Raw genomic sequence first — 23,546 nt, forward strand, 5'->3', positions numbered from 1 at the left:
GATTCCTTGTCTTCTACCCAACCAAGGTTGCTGCCTTCTTTCTTTCAGTCTCTCACTGCATAATCTCATTCATTGCCATGGTTAAGCACATGACATCAATGCTTACTTTATGCCTTCTCCTAGCTCTTCTGAACTACAGACAGATCTATTGGGCTGTCCATTTGACATCTCTACTTATATGTCTCACAGACGTCTCAAAGCCAACAGCTGCGAAAGCCAACTGTTCCCCCTCACCAAGTCTGGGTCTTCTCTGGGCTTCCCCGTGTGAGTAAATGCACCTCCATACACCCAGCTGCTTACGCCACAGTCAGGCCTGATGCTCTTCTCTTCTGCGCCACCCATATCCATCACCTCATCACAACGCTAAAACACTGATCATGTTTATTGCCACTCTCACCTCTCCATTCTCCATTAGCCCTCCCTGGAATCTACACTAACCTCTTCACTCAACTGTTTCCTTCTAAGTCACCCTTCCCCAACATTTCCCCACCCACCAGCCAAGGGCTTTTTTTTTGCTATTCCTCCACTTCAACACTTCAGTAGTAAGGTATTGTGCTGAGAAAAAAAAATCCAAAACCTAAACCCTGTCCTATGCAGACCTGAATAGATGCCTGCTTCCTCCTCTGGCCTTACTTGCACACCAGCTTCCTGCTGACATCCCCCATCACATTGACAATCTGTGTCCCTTAAGCCTCTGAACTCCTCCCATCTGGAAGTCTGTCACAGACGCTCCCATAGTTCCTCTTTCTGGGACTTTCTTTTCCTCCCTCTTTACCTGTATCCTGCAGGTCAGAGCTTAGGCGACTCTTTGGAGTGACCTAAGCCTTCTGGATGCCCCCAGACTAATTTGAGACGATTTGTGTTACACTGTCATAGCACTTATACTTTCCTACATGACATTTATTGCACTTTTTATTATATCGCTTGTATAATTGTCTGTGCCCCATGTAAATGCTCTGTTTTAGGAGGCCAGGAGCTCTGTGTTGTTCATCCCTGTTTCCCCAGGAACAGGGTGTGTGCTCCATAAAAAAGTACTGAATGAAGGCATGAAAAAATAAATGTAACTAGATTTTAATATCCCCCTAAGGACTGAGTGGTTTCTCATTCTTTTCACCCTCAGGCAGAAGTTTAATAAATACTTGTTGACCTCAATATTATATTGTGAAAAAAACCAAACTAGAATATCACCAACAACAAGTAAGAAAACTATGGCATTATAAATCCCTGTGATAGAATAAAGTCACATACTCTAATTAGTTTTGGCAAATAAGGGACAGGATTATACCCATAGGATTCCTGAATCTGTGAAATAGTAATGTGCTTAATAAGAAAGTTTATTGTATTTTGTTGAAATAGCAGATGAATTGGATATACACATTTGGAAATTTGGCACTTTATGTAGACAAAAACATCTGGATTATTGGCAGAATCTTTCAATTTAACTGATGTGTTTTGGAGTTGTGTAAACAGTCACAGATTATTCTGAAATTATATTTCTTGGGAAGTGGCCACACAAATAGATGAAGAAGGAGGTTTTAGTTCCAGAAAGATGATGGGCTAAGAAACTTGAAATCTTTCCTGTGGCAAACACATAGAAATTCTGAATACATAAACCCTTAAAAATTGCATAGCTGAGATGAGTATCTGAAACGAGGTGGAGACCAAAAATCAGAGAACTATGTCCGTGAACTGACCTAGGAGTTTATATGTAGTTCTAGTAAAATGAGGGACTTAGGTTTTAACACTCCTTTGAAGGTAGAGACAAGATTTTGGATTCTGGGAAGAATAAATCAGGACTTTTGAAGGGCTGAACTCTCAGTGGAAGGGGGATTAAGAGAAATCTGTCTCTTGGCACAGCGAGAAGACAAAGAAGCTGTTTTAGCTTGAGTTTAGGGAAACAATCTCCCCGGAGAAAATTAAGCCTTGGGCCTACCCTTGGGTTTTGGGTCCAAAACATGTCTTTCATCTATGCAGAAAACACACAAATATCTGTGTGGTGCAGGAAACTCCTAGCAGAGAAAGAAACAAAACAACGTGTCCCACAGTGGATAGCCCTGGAATGCCTGCGACCCTGAATCACCATGAAGTGACACTCCAACAACACAAGACTCACTGTATTTTCTCAGAAAACAAGCCCCATTAAAAATGAGCTCATGAGTTTAAAAACTTAGAAAACATACAATGCAATAATTCACTGTGAGCAAGAGTCAGCAGACACAACAAACAATAAGATTTAAGTCTCATGAACTTGAAATAATAGAAGCTAAACCAGAGAGGGGAGAAGTATGCTAAAAATGCTTTAAAACATAATAGAAGGAATCAGAGTCTGGAGGAAAGATCAAGACACTATAACTAAAGAAAAAATTTGAAGGATAAATAAACCCTCTAGAAATGAGGAATGTACTCATTGGATGAGAAACTTGATGGGTGGATTACACAATACATCAGCACACTTCAGGAGAGAATTATTTAACTAAAGAGTAGAGGATATTACATAAAGTATAGCAGAAGATGGAAATTTTGAAACAGAATTTAAGATAATGAAAAATTCTAATACAAATCTAATAAGAGTTACAGGAGGAGAACATAGAAAGAATCAGATAAAATATTTGAAGGAAAACAAATGGTAATTCTGAACTGATTAAAGACATGGACCTTCAAATGGAAGAATCTTAAGGAATCCCAAGCTGGGTAAATGTTAAAAAACTTCCACACCCAGAAACTTCCTAGTGAAACTATGCAAACACTAAATAATAGAAGACAAACTGCAAAGTGACTAGGGATGGGAGACCACACACAAATTATCCATGATCAGGATGATACTGAAGTCCCCATTTCCAACAGTACAGATCAGAAGATAAGAGGATGTCTTTTTAGAGTTATATTACTCAATGGTGAGCGAAAAAGTAAAGGCAGTTTTAGTCAACAAAGAACTTAGAGAATTTGCCAGTCACAGATATTTATTAAAGAAAATTGCCCTGGCCAAGTGGCTCAGTTGGTTGGAGCATCATCCCATATACCAGAGGGTCCTGGGATTGATCCCTGGTTCGGACGCGTGCAGGAGGCAACCCATCAGTTTCTCTCTCTATCCCTTCCCCTCTCTCTAACAGCAATAAACATCTCATAGAGTGACAATTAAAAAAAGAAGAATTACCAAAAAGTGTATTTAAATAAAAAGGAAATTGAACTCGGATGGAAGGAAACAGGATACAAAAAGCCATGTTATGAAAATAAATCAGAAAATATGTGGACAGGTCTAAAGAAATAGTGACTGTGTAAAAGGACCACAATAATGACTTATTAGGGGACTCCAACAACAGGAAGTGAAAGAGTTGATCACAGGAACGGGTAAGACAGGATAAGGAGGCAAGAGTTAAGGAATTTAAAGATTCTTACATTGTTCCACTGGGGGTTAAAACTACAACTTAACTTTAGATCTCGAATCAATATGACTGTTAAGACTTTAAGAGTAAAATTAATGTAACTTCTAAACCATTTTTGGGGAAGAAGGAGAATAATGAAAATTTGATTAATTCAAGAGAAGACAAGCAAAGGGAAAAAACATAGGAAAATCATGGTAAATTTAAAATATAAAATATCATAATGAAAATAAATCCAAATATATCACTAATCACAATACATTTAAACAGATTGAATTATGAGGTTATTTTTTTCATTATTTTGAGATAATATCTTAAGCACATCATTTTTATTTCTTTTACATATGCTCTACTGAGGCATAAATGACATACAACAAATTAACAAACTTGTTTGTATACATTTTGATGAATATCAAATATTTCCCATTGTGTAACCACCAAGTCACAAAACAGAATATGACCATCACCTATAAAATGTCTTTTCTGCTCCATTTAGTCAATCTCCTTCTTCTACCCTATGATCTATTTGTAGTAGCAATAGTTTGATTTTTCTAGAATTTTATAACAATCATACAACATGAACTGCTTTTTGAAGAATCTGCCTTCTTTCACTTAACATGATGCTTTCTGAAATTCGTCCATGTTGGTGTGTGTATCAGTAGTTTATTCCTTTCTTGTTGGTGAGAGTTACACATTTTCTTTACTCATTTACAAGTTGATTGACATTTCTATTTTTCTGTTTTTTAGCTACTATGAGAAAAGCTGCAGTGAAGATTATAAAAAATCTTTGCATGGACCTGTTTTCATTTCTAGTGGGCTAACATTTAGGAATGATATTCCTGGGTTGCATGGCAAATTTGTTTACTTACAATAAGCTACCACACTATATTCCAAAGTAGTCGCACCATTCTAAATTTTGGCAGTGATGTCTAAGAGCTCCAGCTGTTCCACAGCTTCACCTGTACTTGGTATACTCCTGCGACAAATGACCACAAACTAAGTGGCTTAAGCAACACAAATTTATTAAGTTAAAAGCCGAACTGGAGGCTTTGAGGGAGAATCTATTTATTTTATGTAAATTGATTGGTTTCTGGCTCTCTTCTTCCAATCTCAGAGCTATCAGTGGTGGGCCAGTCCTTGTCACATTACATGTCTTCCTCATCGTCCATCGTTACAAGAAAAGGAGCTCCATTTTTAGACTAATGTGATGACATTGGGTCCACCCAGAAAATCTAAGATAATTTTTCCATCATAACATCTGAACCTTTAATTGTACTTGCAAAGCCCCTTTTGCTATGTAAGATAACATGTTCACAGGTCTCAAGGATTAGAACACAGACATTGGTGGGGGGTGGTAATTAGTCTGCCTACCATAGTGTGCTTAGTACTTTTAATTTCAGCCATTCTAGCGGGCATGGCATTAATGGCATATGATTGTGGTTTTAATTTGCTTTTCCCTAGTGATTAATGATGTTGAGCATATTTTCATTTGTTTATTTGCCATTTCATATTTTCTTTCATAAAGTATTCAAACTATTTTTTACTTGTTATTGGCTTATTATCTTTTCTTAATGGTGAGTGTTCTTTATACATTTTTTAATGTAAGTCCAGAACAAATAAATGTTTTGGACATATCTTTCCTAGTCTTTGGCTTCCTTTTTAATTTTCAAACACATTATTTTATAAGGCAAAAGTTTTTAATTTTGATAAGACCCAATTGTTGAAGTATTTCTTGAATGGTTCTGCTTGCTGTATTTTAATTAAGAAGTCTTAGCCTAACCCAAGGTTATAAACATTTTGCCTTATGTTAGTCTATCAACATTTTTTTCTAGAAATTTTATAGTTTTGGGCCTACATCTAGGTCTGTGATCCATTTCAAATTAATTTTTGCATAAGGTGTAAGGTAAGTTTAATTTTTTTATATTTGGATATCCAAGTCTTCTGGCATTATTTATTCAAAAAACTATCTTGCACCATTAGATTACTTTGGTAATTTTCTCTTAAATTAATTGATTATATACTTGTGGGTCTATTTTCAGAAACCCTATTGATTTCATCTACATATGTCTATCATTTGTCAATAGTACATGTGTTATTTGCTATACTTCATCATATCTTTATGCCAACTTGTTCTTTTTAAAAATTGTTATGGCTACTCTAGGTTCTTTGCATGCCTATATAAATGTTCAAATCAGCTAATAAATTTCTAAACAAAAAGTCTCTCTGATTTTATTGGAATTGCCTTGAATTTGCAGCCAAATTCAGAAAGAACTGACATCTTAACAATATTGATCCAGGAACATAGTGTACCTTTCCAATATTTGGGTCATATTTATTTTCTCTTGGCAATGTTTTGTAGTTCTTGGTGCATATCTCTTGAAAATATTTATATACTTTGATGCCACTATAAATAATATTGTTTAACAATTTTAATTTCCAATAGTTAGTTCTTATATTTTATATGTTGATCTTTAATCCTGACACTTTGCTAAAATTATTATTTCTAGCAGCTTTTTAAAATAGATTCTTTAGGTTTTTCTATACAGATGATCATATTATCTATATGTATTTTACTTCTTTTAGTTGCTTAATTTTCTTGGCTAAATACCCCAATAAATATTGAATAGAAATAGTAAGAGTGAACATTATTATCTTCTTCCCAATCTTAGGGGTAAATCATTCAGTCTTTCATCATTAAAGATGATATTAGTTCCAGATTTTCATACATGCCCTTTATCTGGTTGATAAAGTTTGTGTAGAGTGAGTATTATTTATTTCTCAAAATGTAGTAGAATTCACAAGTGAAGGCATCTGGGCCTGGAATATATTTCGTGAGAAGGTTTATAACTACAAATTTAATTAAAAGCAAACAAATATTACACTGTTTTGGTTATCTTTGTTTTTTTAGGGTGCTTTGGAAAATTGTGTATTCCAAGGAATTTGCCTATTTCATTTAAGCTGTCTAATACATTGGCATAAATTCTTCATAGTATTATTGTCTTATTTCCCCCCTAATGCAGCTAGATCTGTAGTGATAGCTTCTCTTTGATTTATGATACTGGTTAATTTGTCACCCCTCCCTCCCTCTGATCAGCGTAGCTAAATGCTTACCAGTTTATCAGTTTTTTCAAATAACAAGCTTTTGGCTTCATTGATTTTCTTTATTTTAATTTTTTAAATTTCTATTTCATTGATGCCTGCCATTACTTTTATTATTAATTTTCTTTTATTTACTTTGGGCTTAATTGGCTCCTTGGGTTTAAGGTGGACACATAGTTAACTGATTTGAGATTTTATTTCCTAATATAAGCATTTAATGCTACAAATTTCCCTTTAAGCACTGCTCTGGCTGTATCTCATACATTTTGTTCTGTTGTGTTTTCATTTTTATTTAGTTTAAAATATTTTTTCTTTGACTTATGGGTTATTTAAAAGTGTGTTCTTAAATTTTTGAGCATTTGGTAATGTTCCAAATATATTTTTGTTATTTATTTCTGGTCATGTGGAGAAATATATTGTTTAGATAAAGTGTGTCATATGATTCTGATTATTCTAAATTTATTGAGACTTGTGCTATGGCCCACAATATGGTTTATCTTGGTAAATGATCTCTGTACCCTTTAAAAGAATGTAAAATCCCATCATTGTTGGGTAGATCAAAGTGATCAATTGGTCATTTATAAATGATCAATTAGATCAAGTTGGTCAATAGTGTTGTCAAGTATTCTAGATAATTACTGGTTTTCTATTTGTTTTAACAATTATTGAGAAAGGAGGGTCGAAATCTCCAACTGTTATTGTGTACTTGTCCAATTTCCCCTTCACTTCTACTAGCTTTTGCTTCATGTATTTGAAGCTCTGCTAATGGGTGCATTCACATTTAGTTTTACCATATCCTTATAATGACTTGACTTCTTTAGCATTATGAAATGTCCCTTTTTATCTCATATTATCTCCGATAATATTTTTTCTCTGAAACCTACTCTGTTTGGAGTGGTAATAACACAACCACTCCAAATTTACTCTTGATCATTGTTTGCATGGAATATCTTTTTCTTCTTCTTATTTTTAATCTATCTGTGTCATTACAAATAAACTGGGTTGTCTGTAGACAATATGTGATTTAGTCTTCCTCTTTCCCCAATATGACTATCTCAGTCTTTTTACTGTGTGTTTAGACCAAATACATTGAATATATTTAATTATGTTATTAGATTTCTCTTTTTTGTTTGTTCCATCTTTTCTTTTTTAAATATATTTTATTGATTATGCTGTTACAGTTGTTTCAAGTTTTTCACTTTTTCCCCCTCCACGTGGCATCCCCCCCATGCCCTTCAGCAATCCCCAGCTTAGTTCATGTCCATGGGTCATGCATATAAGTTCTTTGGCTTCTCCAATTCCTATACTGTTCTTAACATCGCCCTGTCTATTCTGTACTTACCAATTTATACTTCTTAATTCCTGCACCTTTTCCCTCATTCTCCACCTTCCCCCGATAACTGTCCAAATGATCTCCATATCTATTATTCTCTTTCTGTTCTGCTTGTTTTCTTAGTTTGTTTTTTAGATTCAGTTGTAGGCAGTTGTGAATTTATTGATATTTTAATGTTCATAGTTTTGATCTTCTTTTTCTTAAACTTTAAGCCCTTTTAACATTTCATATAACAATGGCTTGGTGAGGATGAACTCCTTTAGCTTTACCTTGTCTGGGAAGCACTTTATCTGCCCTTCCATTCTAAATGATAGCTTTGCTGGACAGAGCAATCTAGGTTGTAGGCCCTTGCTTTTTAACACTTTGAATAATTCTTGCTAGTCCCGTCTAATCTTAAAGTTTTTGGTTGTTTTTTTTGTGTGAGAAATCAGCAGACAGTCTTATGGGAACTCCTTTGTAAGCAACTCTTTGCTTTTCTCTTGCTGATTTTAAGATTCTCTCTTTAACTTTAACCTTTGAAATTTTAATTATGATGTGTCTTGATATGTATCTCTTTGTGTCCACCTTGTTTGGGATTCTCTGTGCTTCCTGGGTTTGTATGTCTATTTCTTTCAGCAAATTAGGTATATTTTCTTTCATTATTTTATTCAAATAAGTTTTCAATTTCTTGCTCTTTCTCTTCTCCTTCTGGCACCCCTATGATTTGAATGTTGGTACATTTGAAATGGTCACAGAAGCTTCTTAGCCTATCCTTGTTTTCTTCTATTCTTCTTGCTGTTTTGAGTAAATGTTTTTTCTTCTTTATGATCCAAATCATTGATTTGAGTCTCAGCTTCATCTATTACACTGTTGGTTCCCTGTAAATTTTTCTTTATTTTACTTAGAGTATCGAGTATCTTTTATTTCTGCTTGGGTTTTTTTTATGCTGTTGAAGTACCCAGTGTGTTCCTCGAGCATCCTAATAACCAGTGTTTGAAACTCTGCATCTGATAAATTGCTTATCTCCATTTTGTTTAGTTATTTTTATAGAGTTTTGTTCTGTCCTTTCACTTGGGCCTTATTTTTTTGTCTCCTCATTTTGGCAGTCTCTTGTGTTTGTTTCTATGTATTAGGTAGAGTTACTTTGAATCCCTGTCTTAGTAGCGTGTCCTATTATAGAAAATCACACCGGTAAGTTGTATGGAGCAGAACCTTAGGTAATCATCTGGATGAGACAACTGTGTGAACTAGGTTGATGGCGTCTCTGATATGCTGTCACATTCTGTATCTCTGTGTAGGGCAGGGCTCAAAAAGAAGACAAGGCTACTGCCCGGCTTCCAGAGTTTTGTCCAGGAGGAATTGTTCTTCATCACTTGCTCTGATGCCAGATACTTCGGTTTCTCCTTGTATGCCACTGGTGCTCTTCTAGCTGCTGTCCCAGTGCTAGAGCCCAGAGAGAGCGAGTCTGCATAAGTCCTAAGCCCATTGTGGGCCCTTTAAGTGGAGATGCCTGAGAATCCCAGTTTCTTCCACTGCTCCAATCCCTACTATTTTTTACAGCCAGAAGTTATGGGGACTTATCCTCCTGTCACTGGAACCCTGGCTGGGTGTTTTGGTCTGGAGCTCGGATCCCTTGCTCCTCAGGTACCCCTCCTGATTTCTATCCATCACATGTGCGTGTGGGACTACGCATTCCCTGTCTCCTCATCTCTGCACATCTCTGCACATCTTTGCATCTCTACCTCTCCAACCCATCTGGATGAATGTAACTTCTTTAGTTCCTTGGTTGTCAGACCTCCCTACAGCTCAATTTTCTGTCTATTCTTGGTGATAGTTTTGTAGTTCAGCTGTAATTTTTTTCTGTGGTGTGTGAGGAGCAAGCCATGTTTACCTACACCTCCATCTTGACTAGAAGTCTCTCTAGTCAAGAGACTAAAAAATCCATTCTTTTCTATGTTTCTTTTTTCTCTTTATTTGCCTTCTTGTGAATTACATATTTTTAATTATTGCATTTTATTTGCACTATTGACTAATTATGTATACTTCTCTTTTTTAGTAGCTGTCTAGGGTTCATAATGTACATCATTAACTTATAAATGTCTATCTTCAAATAATGTTAAGTTACTTTACATGTGGGTAGGGCCCTTACAAAAGTGCCCTCACATCTCCCCTTTCCATCCTTTATGCTATTGTCCTACATGTTATAAAAAATATAATGCATTGTTAATACTTTCACTTTAGCAAATTAGTCAATAAAAGAAATTTAAAACATGAGAAAAAGCTTTTTATGTTTACCCACTTATTTACCATTATTGCTCACTTTATTCATTTTACACCTAAATTGCCATCTGGTACCATTTTCCTTCTGCCTTAAGAAGTTCCTTTACTGCTTCTGCCGTGTAGGTGTTCTGGGAATGAGTTCTCTCAGCTTTTGTTTGTCTCAAATGAGAATACATATAATGAAAAATAAGAGTGATGAAGGTAAACCCAAATATTTTACTAATGTGATGCATTTTAATGTATTTTTATCACCAGTTAAAATATAGAGGGTCAGACTGGATTTTTTAAAATTCTGTTCTATGCTATTTACAAGAAACATACTTAAAACATAATGACTCAGAAATGTTCACAGTAAAGACAAATACTAATTAAATTGCTAAAGCTATATGAATAACAAATAAGAATAACAATTTAAGGCAAAAAGTACTATTAGGAATAAAGAGATTTGTTTTTTCATGATCAAAGAAAAATTCAGCACAAGACATAATTCTAAAATTTTAAGTACCTAATAACATAGCCCTAAAATCATGTAAAGACAAAATAGAATTATAAGGAGATATTCACAAGTAGTTGATAGATATAATAGGCAAAGATTAAAATGATATAGGGATTTAAATAATATATCTTAAAATGTGATATACTGGAGATAACTATATCTATATATAGAAAGAACATCACATACAATTAGAAAATATGTATTCTTTCATTCACACATATAATTTTTAAAAGCATTTAAAAATCTCAAAAATATTAAACATTTAATAAGCTATACCCCATGTTTTCTTCATAAAAAAAAAGAAAGGAAAGAAATTAAATGCCAAAAGAAAACGATAAGTAATTAATGGTAAAAAAAAAAGGTATAATAAAACCTAGAAAATTAAATTAACCAAACTTGAGAGATATAATTAAAACAGTTTAAAAGTTAAATTCACACCTTTAAATGAATATAATGCAAAAAAGTAATATAATTATTAGGAAAAAGAGCAATATATCAAATAGAAAGAATTACTAAAAAAGGAAATAATAAAGATGACATAAATTAACAAAGATAGAATTGAAAATATTGATAAATCTAATATGTAGATCCTCAAAAAAAAACCACTAGTAGAATAAATAAATCTCAAGGAAGTTTTACCTAGAAAAAAAGACTTCCTATCCATATGGCTGACATTTTAGAATTTTTAAGCAAATCCCTAGAACAAAAAATATGACAATTGAGGTTAAATAGACAATTTCTTAGAAAAATATTACTTACAAAAACCTACTCAATAATAGGTAGAAAACTTAACTAGTCTACAGCCCATAAAGAAAGTGAATTTGAAGTTGAATAGCAGCTTCCTTTACACGAACAAAACCCAATGAGTTGTACCTACATTCTGAGAGGCAAATAATTTCTATTTCCTGCCAGCTGTTCATAGACTGTAGGGAAAAAGAGAAAGACTCCTCCACTCCTTTTATAAGATTAGTGTACTCTTTATCCCAAAGCTCTGAGAAAAGTAAGATAGAGAAAAATCATTGAACGATCTTACGTATGAATACTGAATTCTAAATAAAACATTAGCAAAATAAGCCCAGAGATACACAAAACACATAATCACCAAATTTTGGGATTTGCCAAGAATACAACAGTAACTCACCACATTAACAAATTAAAGGAGAAAATAATGCCATTATTTAAATAGATGCAGAAAATAAACTGTGTGTAATTCAAAACCTATTTGTAATCAAAATCCTTAAACTATAAATAGAAGAACATTTCATTAACCTAATCACCTACCAAAAATCTACAGTAAACATTATTCTTACTGATAAAACATTGGAAGCATTCCTTCTTAAATCAGTATCAGGATAAGGACATCTATAATTACAAACTCTCTTGTAGAAAGAACAACTAGGACATTAAAAAACAAATAAACAATTAGATAAGCTAACTAAACTACAGATAAATAGGAGAATTCAGCAAGTTATGCTAGATATGACCAGTGTACAAAACCTAACAATTCGTCTATACACCAGCAATAAATTAGTAAGTTCAATTACAGATATCAACAAATAGCAATAGTATATAATATGACAAAAATATGATAGGCTTTTATGAAAATTACAAATTATATTAAAAGCCATCAAACAAGACCTAAATAAGTGAAGAGATATCATCACGATGAAAAGGCTCAATGTCATAAAATTAACTATTCTCCTAAATTAATTTATAACTGCAATGCAGTTCTACTCCTGACTGGGAATTTTGCAAATTGATACTAAATTATTATGGTAGAATAGGAAAGGCCCAGAACAGCAAAGGGAGTTTTGCAGACTGTTGGGGGGAACTTATTGCAGACACTGACTTATTATAAAGCTGTGATGACAAAGACAGTAGTGGAGCTGCAAAAGGGACAGACACACAGGCCAGTGGGGCAGATTGTCAGTTTAGAAGCAGATTCCATACTTGGCAATTTGGCTTTTGACAGCTCCCATTAGCAAGCAACAGAGACAACATAGGCTATTTAATAATTAGTGCTCGGACAGTTGGCAGGCTCTCTCTAGAAAAAACAATGTTATCTTACTTAGTCACAAATTTCAGACTTGTATGAAAAGCTGTAATAGAAAAAATATAGCCAGCTACTTTAATAACATTAGGGTAGGTAAGCTGTTCTCAAGAAACAAAAAGAACAAATGACAATGGACAGGCTTGATCATTTGATGAGATTATTGTCAGTCCTCTATGGCAGAAGATAACCCGGAGAAAATAAAAACACAAGCCTCAGAGAGGGAGAATATATCTGCAATCCCTTAAGTGACAAAGGATTAGTCATATAAACGAATAAAATAAAGACAAACACCCCCATAGAAAATAGAGTGAGGGATGTGAACAGGCAATTCCTGAAAGGAAACCAAAGGGACCAACATGGAGATTTGGGAAATAAAAATTAAAAAGCAATAAGCACTGGCCAGGTAGCTCAGCTGGTTGGAACACTGCCGTGATACATACCAAGGCTGAGCGTTTGATTTCCCATCAGGGACTTTCAAGAAGCAACCAATGAATGGGTAAATAAGTGGAACAACAAATTGATGATCCCTTCCTGCTATTTCTCTCTCTCTCTCTCTCTCTTTCTCTTCCTTCCCCTTTGTCTCTCAAGTCAATAAATGAAAAGAATTATAAATGGCAACAAGTATACTGCACAGAAGGGCAAAATGTAGAAAAGTCTTATATAAGAACTTAAAAGGATGGGCATTCCGACGCCTGCTGGTGAGCCTGTGTGTTAATACAGTCTCAGGGGGAAGTGGGGTGCACGTGAATTTGAAGTTGTGCATAGGCTGTGACTCAGCAGTTCCCAAAGGAGCGGTCAGCCCCCTGTGCAAGAGTCATTGCACCAGGGGTAAAACCGCACGCTCTTTAACCTGAGATGCATGATCTGTCTAAAGTGCCAACCTCGCCACCCACCCCCCAAACACTTTTTATCCCTTTTCTTTCTTAAATGTTCCCCTTAGGATTTACCATTGCCCTAGTATATTTTTCATACACACTATATTTCATATATAGCATAGTATGTGCTTATTTATCTTTTTTCTTGTCTGTCTCATGAGGGTGGGGGTTCTATATCTCTGCCCTTGTTTTTTCACTCTGACCACCCCAGTGTCTGAAACAGCACATGGTTTATGGTAGGCAGCCTACCACTGTCTGCGGAGAAAAATAAACGAAATTGCAAATACGTAATACCGAGTGAAAAAAGCAAGACACAAAAGGGTGTGGATACCATTCACATGTTTTAAAACACATAATAGTGCGAAGGTTATGACTACCTAATGCATATGCTGTAAAAAATAAATGAAACATGAATGTTAACTTCAAGACAGTAGCTGTGTCTTTGGAGGGAGTGTGTGGGGGAAGTTTTAGGGTGGGGTTCTAGTCATACCAACATTATTTTATTTCTCAGAGTTGACCTGATATAAATTTGGCAAAATGTTAACATCCATTGTCTCAGGTGTTTAAGATACTTTATAATTTTTAAACAGTTACAGGTAAATAAGGAAGGAAGAGAAAGATTGTCCAGTGATGTTCGTATATGAAGGCAGTTTCTCTGGTTCTGACGCCAGGGCCACCTGGTGTGTGGAATTCTCCGAACTAACCCTGCTCTCCTTGGGGTCGCTGACACTGCTCCGGGCAATCCTGCACAGGTGTTTCTGGTTCTGTTCACGTTGGAAGATCTAATTCTGCTGTTTTATTTAATCAGGGCTCTCTCTTTTCCTGAGACCAGAGGGCATCGGCTACTGGAAATGAGCCCTTGCCCACAGTCAGCCACAGTGTTGTGGGCGTGGGAGCAGACGCAGGCACCTGGTTGATCAGATGAAACAAACTCCAAGGCTGGAGCAGACATAGACATTTATTAACACAGATAAGTTTTTATTGAATTAAGAGGGAGCATTTAGAAGGAAGACTCTAGGAGTAAAAGGATTAAGTCATTTGGAAACATTTTTCTTCTGTCAAGTGAGCGAGTGAAGCATCAGTGTGGCCATCTGATTCTGACTCACTGGGGCCCTGTGGGCCGCAGCCTCCGAAAGAGGAGGAAGCACTCACAGGCCGAGAAAAGCCTCCATTAGCAGGAGACGAGAGTCACCTCTCTAAAGGACATTTCTATGACCAGAATACAGGGAGTGCACTACTCTGATAACAAAGGAGGGTGACGTGGAAGGTACCATATCTTTTTTATTATTAAAAATGCAATTAAAAAAAGTGTCTATATGCTTTCCTTCCTCAATGAGTTACTCTTACTAAGGGTTACATAAGTGATCTTATTTATATGTGGAACCTAATGAACAAAATAAGCTGAAGAACAACATAGAAACAGAGGCATGGACACATGGAACAGACTGACGGCTGTCAGAGGGGAAGGGGGACTGGATGTAAGAAAGTGAAGGGAGTAGCCAAAGAGCCCGCACGCAGGACCCAGAGACACGGACAACAGCATCGGAATTGCCGGGGCCGAGGGGCGGGGGCCTGGGTGGAGGTGGGCAAAGGGGGAAATATGGAGATGGCTGTAATAGTGTCAACAATAAAAATAAAGTTAAAAAATAAAGTCTACCATCTTCACCACAACACTACAATTCTATAGTTGTGCAGATTAATTATCTTCTATAATTATCCTCTATAATTATCCTCATTGTGCAGATAAGGCTGCGGAGCTCTGGGAGGTTAAATAATGCTGGGGGGCTGCATTCGAGGGGTCTCCAGAAGCATTGCCCTGTCCTTTTTATGTAAAGAAAATTCACCTACATAATGGGAAGCGCTTGGGAAGCGAGGGGAGATTTGAAGGGTAAACTTACAGTATTGCTTTGACCTAAAGCCCAGAAGCTGCTATTTTTTTTAACTCTTTGAACAGGAACGAATGTTTTGTTTAACTATTTTTCCTGCCTCCTTTTATTTTTTTACACCTAAAAGTAGAATGCAGAACATTCTCCACTCCCAGTGGAAAGTCTCAACTTCTGAGGGTATTGGCACGATGGTTTGGATTTTTTCAAATTTTTATGGTAACGCATTTAGCTATAATGGGTGGAGTCTGGCCCATTCCTGTATTAAGAGGTCTAAAAATTGGAGGAAGGGAGGGAGAGGATAAGAGCTGCATTCCATGCCTTATCTTCAGCATTTACAAGAAACATATGAATGTATTCAAAGTCCCGAAAGCAGGAAGAGAGTAGTAAAACCCATGTGTTCATAGGAGTTCCGTGGCTATTTGCTTTGTGGTATGCTCTGCAGAGGGCCAAGAGGTAAATAGCCAGAAGGGAGGTGAGTTAGGAGGCTGGAGAGAAGCAGGTGGGGCCCACTGGAGCTTCCGCCCATGGCCCACTATGGCCAGTCACCCCTCACATGATCCAGGGTTCCTGTGGACCTAGAGAGTGAGAAGGTTTGTGAGCAGGATGGGTAGGTGGTCTGCTTCATGCCTGACACCTGCATCCTTGTGTCTGGCATTTAAAGGTTTAAATGCTAAAGAACAGGGACAATGTTTTCCTCCTCAGCCGCTTTCCACTTTCCACAATAATAAAAACAAACTATCAGAGTCTGCCTGTCCAGGGTAGCAAGCAGCATGGTGCAAAGGTCAAGAACACAGGCCCAGGAATCATAAGAACTGAGTGAGCATCAGAGAAGCCCAGCCACTGACTGCCTGTGAGTTAGGCCACTCTGGCTCCTTAGGATCTTGGGCTCCTTGGCTGACGGGAAATGGAACTAAGCACCTGGCTGTGTGAAGGCTCTTGTGAAGATTAAAGGGAGGAATGCATAGTAAGCACTTAGCACAAGGTTAAGTACTCAATACTGTGTTACTCTTATTTGCATTATTTTATCACCTGGAATCATAAAGGCATTGCAGGCGAATTAGAAAGCCAACATTTTTGCTCCTGGGCCAAGTTCCAAGGACTGAACTCTTCCTGCCTCACTCTGCATTCCACTGGGGCACTCTGACCAATTAATCTCATGATTCTAATTGAATGTCTGTGTCTCTTAAGGTTATTTGGTCTCAATTTCTACTCCCAGTCTGCTTTGAAATGCTTCTGTTCTCACAAAAGTCAATCAAAAAATGCTTGTCTCCAGGGACTCACACGCTTGGTGGGGAGGTGGCGGTAAGGCCTCTGCACCCTGGGTGAACCAGAGTGTCACCAATTCCCCACCGCATTGAACAAACACCCCTCCGAAGGAACCCCTAGTGACCACTCGTGTCTGTGTTGCCGAGGCTGTCTGCCCCACCCCTTCCACCCTTGAGGCTGTATGTGGAAAACAGGAAATGGTTGTTTTTATAAAAGATATTATTTATTTATTTTTAGAGAGACAGGAAGGGAAGGAGAAAGAGAAGGAGAGAAACGTCAATGTGTGGTTGCCTCTTGCACACCCCCTACTGGGGACCCAGCCTGCAACAGAGGCATGTGCCCTGACTGGGAATCGAACTGGAGACCCTTTGGTTCACAGGCCTGCACTCAATGTGCTGAGCTACACCAGTCAGGGTGGAAAATGGTTTTTCTTCACAAATTTCCATAAGATGTTGGTCACCGTTTTTTAATGTGAGCCATGCTTGTTGAGGAGACACACCTCTGCTATAACCCCTGCTGTTGTTTAAGTGTGGGTGGGGGAATATTTGTTCATGTTTTCAAACAAATTGCATCTATACTTCTGCACTCCAGGAATGTAAATATGATCAATTTTCAAATATAATTAATCTTATTTTAATTGGTTGCATTTTTTCTAGTAATAAATTATTGCTTCTCTGCATTGATTACTTTTTTTTCCTTTGGCTCAACAAGCCAGTTTCCCTAGTCAAACAACATTTTAGAATTAATTTTTTATAACTTCCTTTAAGTTGCTAATTTGCTAAGTGGGCTATGAAATAGATCTTCCTCTAGTCCTTCCTGCAGGAGACTGCAGCTCTTTCTAAAACATATTTACCATAAGAAGGGGAACACTCCAGTCTTTTGAGGACTTTTGAATACGGTGATCCCAGATGTGTTGGTTATCTACACATCACCCCAACACTCAGTGGTTTAAAATGACAACAACCACTTGTGAACCCGCACTATTTCTGCACCCATCAGACTCACTGTCACCCACTGTACTGGTGCTTCTGGCATTGTGCAATCTAGACCACCTGGCTTTGGCCACTTTGCACTGTCCACTTCCGTGGTGTCTAAATAGTGCAACCTACTCTGTCTCCTGCCTTGGACCAGCCTTTAGCTCTCCATACCTTGACTTCCTTGTTTATAAAACCAGAGAGTTCAGTTTTCTTATTTCTAGGATCTCTTCCAGGTACATCACTGAAAATCAGGCAACTTAGACTAGGCCTAAAAGATGGGATCTGTGCCTCCCAGGAAGACATTTGACCTGGAATGGGAAAGGCAGAGCGTGGGCAGTGCAGGTCCTGGCTGTTAAGGGTTGGGGTGGGCCAAGGTCAGGCATCTTTAGCCTCTGGAGGAGTGGGCATGGCAGGGGCTGATGTGAATGCTTCCTTCTCTTCTCTCTTCTGCCAGGTTTCTCTTCACCTGGGCTTTCCAGACTTAAGTGGCCCTGCTGTGCAGCACTGGCTAATGAGCCACCCCAGCCTTTGACAATGCATGTCTGGGCCTCAGCTGTGGCATCTGAAAAAGCCTTCTTAAAAAAATCTACCTGCTCTTCAGCAGGCCCAGAGCTGTGGTAGGAGTGGGGGCTAGGGATACCCCTTCTCTGGGCTACTCTTTGCAGGGGCCTGGGAGAGAGGTGCCTTGAGGCGGTGGAAAAGAGATGTGGATGGCTGTGAAATCAGTAGTGTCCAGGGCTGATGGCAATGGTGCTCCGGACAGAATCCAAACAGGCCAGCCAGTGCTGCTCTGAGTACACCAGTGGATGGGTACGGCTGTAGGGAACCTTGCTGGGGCCTGAACCTTGGTGATGATGGTCTTAGAAGACTATGGGCTTGGCCATTTTGTTCTCTGCTTGACCAAAGGGACCCCAACCTCATTGATCACTGGCTTTGTGGGTGGAAATCTTGCTTGGCCTGGCCCTTGGATGACCCATGGTAAGAAACCAGAAGCAGGGCCCTGAGTCATACAGGTCCTAGTGAGACAAGGGAATGTTCGTATGTTGGAAATCAGAAATGGGAGAGGGATTGCCCAGGCCATCAAGGTCAAGGTCAAGGTCAAGGTCAAGATCTGCAAGATGAGTCACTCCTCCTTCTTTGGTAGAATTAATATCGAACTTCTTTGGAAATTACTTAGAAAACTGCTTTTGGAGTCAGACTGAATGTCTGACTAGCTTTGCAGCCTGGGGAAGGTTGCTTCACATCTCTGGGCCTGTTTCCTCGTCTCTAACCTCCTGGCGTGGTTGGGGTTCAGGTAACATAAAGCCTGGCATATGTCAAATGCCTTATTGTATTAACCATATCTCTTTTTTCCCCTGTATTCTGGTGCTTTGACTCCTGGTGTCTGTTGATCCACAGGGACCGCCCCACCCAGTTTCTAGTAAAACAACTTGCTCACCAACCCACCAATCAAATGCAAACTAACAAATACAGAGCCCAAACAGCCACCCCCAACCACCTCCTTTATCAGGTTCTCACATTTCATTCCCAACCTCTGTCTATCTGCCCCAGTCGCCCGAGGGCCAGGTCCTAGACAATGAGGACAGCCCCTATGCCAAGAGCCTGCTGATACTCAAACTAGTGCATTCAAACTGTTCACCCTGCCTGCCCATTCTTACTCCTGGAAACCACAACAAAGGCTCTGCTTGCCCACCTCTCCCTTTGCTTCTTCTGGCCCCCGAATGACCCCAGGGGTAAGACACCTGGTGCTTTTCTGCGTGCACCCCCATGGCATGGTCTGCCCCCTCTTCTGAGAACTGTGACAAATTATCACTTCAATGGCCACCATATCCTGGTCTACTGGCCTTACTGTACCTCAATTTTTTATTGATATACTACATTTTTATTAGACTTTATGTTTAGGTTCAAAGCAAAATTGAGCAGAAGGTACAGAGATTTCCTACATATTCCCATTGCCACACATGCATGGCCTCCCCCATTAGCAATGTCTCCCACCAGAGTGGCACACTTGTTACAGCTGGTGAACTTACATGACCTATCATAATCAATGCATTCTATCTGGAAACACCTAAAAATTCTCACTACTAATATTATTTGAGTGCTTATTTGGGGTTTATTGGTTTATCAGTATTTGTCTAGTGTTCCTGGGCTGACAGGTACACAAGCAGAGGTCACCCCAACCCGAGTCACTGCTGTCAGGAAGCATTAGTGGAGGAGAGCAAAGCACTGGGAAGAGGCAGAGCAATCCTGAGAGGTCTCAGAGGCCATCACCCGATGCTAAGGGGACAGTTCCCCCAAAAATATAAAAATGTGGAAATTTTATATGCCATATTCATCTAACAACATAGCCTTCAGACCTCTAAAGGAAAACCTGACAGAGTTACAAGGAGAAGTTGAGAGATCCACCTTCATAATGGGAGAATTCAAAGTGTTCCCCTCACAAACTAGCAGAATGACAAAATGACAAAAAAAATAGTAACAGTAGAAGATTTGAACAACATCATTTGTAGATGTGTACATAGAATGCTTTGCTCAATAATAAAAAATAAACCTTTTTTTCAAGCCTCCATGGAGCATTTTCAAGAAGTAATCTCATATGAGGCCACTAACACATCTGGGAAACACTAACACCCCAGAAGGGTCTTGCCCATTCTCTCAATACGGTGCAGTGAAGTGAGAGAACAAATCACAGGATAAAAATCCCCAACTCTCCATGTACTTGGAAATGTTACAACACTTTGAATTAATTCACAATCAAAGAAGAAATATTTTGAGGAGGGATTGTAGGAGGCAGAGACAGGGAAACAGTGAGGGGTGGACTGTCAGAGTCCAGGGAAGAGATGACGGCGGCTTGGGTTAAACTGGCTGGGGATGAGAGAAAGGAAAACGAATAGATCTGTGATATATTGAACAGCAAAACAGGTAGAAAGGAAACGCTCTGTGGCTCTCTTCCATCTTTTTGACTGAAGCATGGAATCTTTCTACCTGACATCTATTTCTGGTTTTCAATGCCAATGGCATTGCACTCATGTCCAGGGAGATTTGGTCCACCGTGAGACATCCATTGAGAAGGGCCCAGATCTCTCCCTTTCCCCTGCCCTGCCAAATGGGCTACTCTGCACAAACCTCTGTGCCTCCTCTGCAGCTGCAAATCAGGAAGGAGCAGGTGTGTGTGACTGATGGACACTAGCTTCACTCACTTCCATGGTGCATTCCTGGAAACCGGTATGAAGCTGGCTGCTTAAAGAAAGTCCTTTACCTGCTGAAGCAATGTTATAAATAAGGGTTACATCTGCTAAGCAAGGGCTTAGCAGAAAGAACTCGTAGACATGATACCCCCGCCATGTAAATATTATGCAATAAATTTAGTTGCAGAACTTAGAGATTACCTAGTCCAATGTCCTTATTTTACAATTAGACTAAATGCTCTATAAAGGTAACTAACTGTGCTAGTTTTGCTCACTGCTACATTTTCAGGACCTAGCACAAAGAATAAGGTGTAAAAGGGGTTCTAATTGTGCTTTCTCAGATTCTTTCTTTGTCTATTTGTCATCCATTATCATTGGACCAATTACATTAACCATATTTTCTCCTCCCCTGATTTTTGAGGTATGATTGACAAATAAAAATGTGTATATTTAAGGTATGCAAAGTGATATTTTGATACATTGGGAAATAATTACCATAATCAAGCTTATGCTATATTTATCACTTCATATAATTACATTGGTCTATGTATGTGTGTGTGAAGGGTAGAAACATTTAAGCTTTACTCTCTTAGAAAATTTCAAGTATACAGTTCAGTATTATTAACTATAGTCACCTCGCAGTACATTAGATCCTCCAAAGTTATTCATCTTGCATAACTGAAACTTTGTACCCTTTGACCAACATCTCCTCATTTTTCCCACCACCCACCTACCTGCACACAGCAACTAACATTCCCCTCTCTGCTTTCATGAGTCTGACTTTTGTAGATTACACGTGTAAGTGAAATCACACAGTATTATCTTTCTGTGCTGGCATACTTCCCTTAGCATAATGTTCTCCAGACTCATCCACGAAGTCTTAAATGATAGGATTTCCTCCTTTTCTATGGCTGATTAATACTTCGCTGTATATCTGTACCACAAATTTTTTATCCATCCATCTGTCAGTGCATACTTGGATGGCTTCCACATCCTGGCTGTTGTGAATAACCCTGCAGTGAATGTGGGAGTGCAGCTAGCTGTTCAAGGTGCTGATTGTGTGTCCTTTGGAAATGCACTCAGAAGCGGAACTGCTGAATCATAGGATAGTTCTATTTTTAAATTTCTAGAGAACATTCACACTGCTTTTCATTTTTACATTCTTACCAACAGTGTGCAAGGGCTCGTTTTTCTCCACATCTTCACCAACACTTGCTCTCTTCTGATATTTGATAGTAATCATTCTGAAAAATGTAAGTGATTTTTTTTGTTTTGATTTGCATTCACCAGATTATTAGTGATGCTGAGCATTTTCATATGTCTTTTCAGACATTTGAATATCTTCTTTTGAGAAATATCTATTCAAGTCCCTTGCCCAATTTTTAATCAAGTCATGTTTTCTTACTATTGAGTTGTTTGTATTTCTTACATATTTTGGGTATTAACCCCTTATCAGATGTATGGCTTGCAAATATTTTCTCCTATTCCATAGGTTGTCTCTTCAATTTGTTGATTGTTTCCTTTACTGTGAAGAAACTTTCCAGTTTGAGGCAATTCCATTTGTTTATTTTTGCTTTTATTGCCCGTACTTGGTGGTCATATTTAAACAGCATTGTCCAGATCGATGTCAACAAGCTTTTTAACTTTCTTCTAGTAGTGTTATAATTTTAGTGTCTTAACATCTGTGTTAATTCATTCTGAGTTCATCTTTATATACGGTGTAAGACAAGGGCCCAAATTCATTCTTCTACCTGTTGATATACAGTTTTCCAAGCACCATTTGTTAACGAGACTTCATATCTTCTTTTCCATTGTATATTTTTGGCAGTTTTGTTGAAGATCAATTGACCATAAATATGTAGATTTATTTCTGGGCTCTCTATATCTTTATATGCTAGTATATAAAGCATATATACTAGCATAGTATATAAGGCATATACTATGCTTTAAATACACATATACTATGTTAGTGTAGTATATATGCTTTATATACTATGTTTGGAGTACTATAGCTTTGTAGTGTATTTTGAAACCAGGTGGTGTGACACCTCCAGCTTTGTTTTTCTTGCTCAAAATTGCTTTGGTTAGGTCTTTATGGGTCCATATAAATTTTAAGATTGATTTTCCTAATTCTGTAAAAAATGCCATTGGAATTTTGATAGAGATTACATTGAATCTATAGATTACTTTGGGGAATATGAACATTTTAACATTTTAATTAATACATACAATCCATAAACTTGGGATACCTTTCCATTTATTTTTTTATCTTCTTCAATTCCTTTCAGCAATGTTTTATAGTTTATATTGTACAGGTCTCTGACCTTATTGATTATATTTATCCTTAACTATTTTAATTTTTGATGCTATTGTAAATAAAATTCTTTTCTTAAATTTTTTTCCAAATAGTTCATTGTTAGTGTATGGAACACTACTGGTTTTTGTATGTTGATTGGCATCCTGCAGCTTCACTGAATTAGTTCTAACAGTTTTTGGTGGCGTCTTTGGGGTTTCCTATATACAATATCGTGTCATCTGCAAACATAATTTTGCTTTTTTCCCTCAATTTGGATACCTTTTCTTTTCTTCCTTGCTTGGTTGATCTGGGTAGCTCTTCTAATGGACATTGAATAGAAATAGTTAGAGTGGGCATCTTTGTTTTATTTTTAATCTTAGAGGAAAAGCTTTCAACTTTTCACCATCACGTATGATATTAGCTGTTGGCTGTTTATGT

Source organism: Artibeus jamaicensis, unplaced genomic scaffold (genome assembly GCF_021234435.1).
Source record: "Artibeus jamaicensis isolate MK-2021 breed Jamaican fruit bat unplaced genomic scaffold, CSHL_Jam_final contig_867, whole genome shotgun sequence".
Taxonomy (NCBI): domain Eukaryota; kingdom Metazoa; phylum Chordata; class Mammalia; order Chiroptera; family Phyllostomidae; genus Artibeus; species Artibeus jamaicensis.